The sequence below is a fragment of the Amphimedon queenslandica genome, unplaced genomic scaffold (assembly GCF_000090795.2).
Source record: "Amphimedon queenslandica unplaced genomic scaffold, v1.1 AMPQUscaffold_13016, whole genome shotgun sequence".
In the NCBI taxonomy this organism is placed as follows: domain Eukaryota; kingdom Metazoa; phylum Porifera; class Demospongiae; order Haplosclerida; family Niphatidae; genus Amphimedon; species Amphimedon queenslandica.
Window position 1 is genome coordinate 51,206 of NW_003546748.1, and position 3,280 is coordinate 54,485.

Below are 3,280 nucleotides of genomic sequence, written 5' to 3' on the forward strand. Positions count from 1 at the left end.
GGTTGACATAAAACATGTTGTTACGACATATTAAACACGTTGTTACGACGTTTTTATGTCGTGTCGACGTAAATCACGTCAACACGACGTCATAAGGTAGGGATATAATTTTGAAACATTTGGCTTGCCATAGGCCCGCCTGACTACCACTTCTCATGATCTCTTGCTGTGTAATCATTAGAGTCAGGCTTCACATAATTTTTGTCTCCCATGTGGCTTCAAGTATGCATTCCCTTAAGACCACATTAGTCAGCCAGGGCCTGCCCTGACTAATACCACATTTTGTCAAAAGTATATTACTGTACTTCAATAATAATAGTAATGTATAAAATTTCAGACACACAGTAAAGGAAAAAGGTCAAAAGAAAAGGTCATGCTTCATTATCTTATATCAACCTCATTACAGATAAGAACTGAAATATTGTAAAATGACCTAATTTGGATAAATAAACTTTTGTATTTTTAACAGGATAAAGAAACATGAATTAGTTACACAATATAGTAAGGGAACATCGTAATTATTCCAAATAAGAGATTAAGAGGAACAATTACAATGACACACCAAAGCATGAGCAATGCACATGACATGAGCTGTTCATGCATCACAAGTAATGTAACCCCACCCAGAGTAACAGACTAACTGACAACCACAACCCAGACTCACACATTAGATAATAGTCCCAAAGGACAAACAAAATCAAATGATCAAATTTAGTAATGATTTAGGGCTTTAGACAATAAATTAAATCAGAAATCTAATACAGAATTTGCTGACTTGTAGCATTAAATAACACACATTCCATGACCATTGTCATAACAATGTATGTGTTCAACTAACACCAAAAATGAATTAACAACTAGCTATGAACATTATGTTAACTATGAGGGAACATAGCTAGAGTAAAAGCCCACCATCCACTATTCAACTTTGTTGAAAGCAACTTTGTGGTTACTTTGATGTGCTGTCAGCTCTGTTGCCTGAATTCTATTTCAGGCAACAGAGTTGCCATAAAGCCCAACATCCACTATGGCAACTTTTTTGAAAGCAACTTTGTGGTTACTTTGTGTATGTCAACTTTGTTGCCAAAAGTAGAACAGTGTTCTACTTTTGGCAACAAAATTTCTGTTGATTTCAACAAAGTTGCCTAGTGGATGTTGGGCTTAATGCCCACCATCCACTATTCAACTTTGTTGAAAGCAACTTAGAGGTTACTTTGATTATAGGGCAACTCTGTTGCCTGAAATAGAACTGAGTTCTATTTTAGGCAACAGAGTTGACAGCATATCAAAGTAACCACAAAGTTGCTTTCAACAAAGTTGAATAGTACCTTTTCAAAGAGAGAGGCTATATTATATGTACTTTCCCTAACTAATGTACTAATGTGGAATGTTATGAAAAGACAACTTATATAGAAAGAAAAACAGTAAAAAGATTACCTTATGTCATTAACATAGTGCATCATAATGTACTATTACACTACATATTTACTATCATGTGAGTGCTGACTCAGAGATAACGTTACTTCAAAGGTTACATAAAGTTAAATTTAAAATGCAAGGCATAAAAATCACACTTCTTTACCTATAACTTTGTTGCCTGAAATAGATTCTATTTCAGGCAACATAGTTGCTGTTGCTTTCAGTAAAGTTGCTAGTGGATGTTGGGCTGACAGGTCAAGCCTGGATAATCAAAACTAGCCCAGCCTTAGAGGCAGGAGATTTACCTTACAAGGAATTACTGTTATGACTTCCTCCAATACATTGTTAGACAAACAATAGGTTATTGTGAAGAGAAGTAAAGTCAGCATTGTCAAAACAACTGTACATATACATAAAAGGTGCATTACTTCAGTATACAGTATTACAACATCATGAACAAACACTTGGCAATGATATAAAATTACCCATTAATAAATAAATGCATGGAATTAATGGCCAAAAAGGCCCCAAAATAGATACTGAACGCCTTTGTAGACATTGAGCCAGATAAATTATTAATTCTAGTCCATAGTTTAAATCAATTCCTATCATTTCTGATGTAGAATTTAGAATAGATTACCAGTATACAAAATAGTTTTAAATAGCATGAAATATTTGTGTCAGCACTAAATGTACAAGTGATTAAGAAATTAGCATACTCAATAATAAGTTTTAAGTATGACAATCATAAGTTGTTTTAACCTCTCTATGCACCATCTATTCTTCCTATTCAATCAGTGTGTGCCCTTTTGGGAGATAACAAGGAGTCTTAGGGGGATTATTATTATGACATAGATTACACACTACGGAAACAGGTCCCTCCCTCACATGTACATAATTATTATTACAATGACTAAATTTTTTATGGAGCATTGGAGCTATTCCACATAGTTAACCTTACAAGCATAATAGCTATTACTATGAAATTAGTCAAGCATAATAGTGTAGGCTTATAGGCAAGGGTACAGTATATGCCTAATTTTCATGGTGAGTTAATTTTCCTTAACTAAATCCATTCTAATGCCATTTTATGCATACAGTATGCACAAAACACAAAACTAGCTTGCACAAATTTAAATTTTTGAGCACTTTTCTTGGAAAACAAAAAATACACTCACATAAGTGCATGTGTGTGTACGTGACAGGATGATAAGTGCCATGCAGTTACAGCACAATCAATGACAGTTATGGCATACATCTACCTTTTGGCAAACATAATGATAGTTGTACTGTAAACAATAAACATGGTTGTGCTTCCTATATATCATAAAGATAACTATAAAATATATACAACACTATCGTCCGTCATTAAGTTACAAAAAACACCCCTCAACTACACGTAATAATACGTACAACATAACCTATATCCCAAATTACATAAAAATAATAAACTGACGACCTGTGTTTACCATTTTAATGTGTTTACCATAATACCCTTTTCCTGCATATCACTATTATAAATTTAATTAGAATAAACAAGCCCACCCTAAATCTACCCCACCTCTGTAAGAGAAACTATGAATCTTATTAGAGTGGCCTAATGAATAACAGACAAAATAAATTAAATTAATGTTGTTTTGTCATATAAACACACCTAATTATTCCCCGGTGCACTTACATTAGCAAAAGCATAATATCATTTAATAAGTTACATAGTAGTTATTAGTACATATAAACACTCATAAAACATTTTACAATCAGCAGAACTAGAAATTTAGCAGAAAAGGAAATCATTTGTGACCATAATTGACAAAAGGTACCTTATGGGGGGTAGTGAAATTTGTCTTTCTAGCCTAAGAAA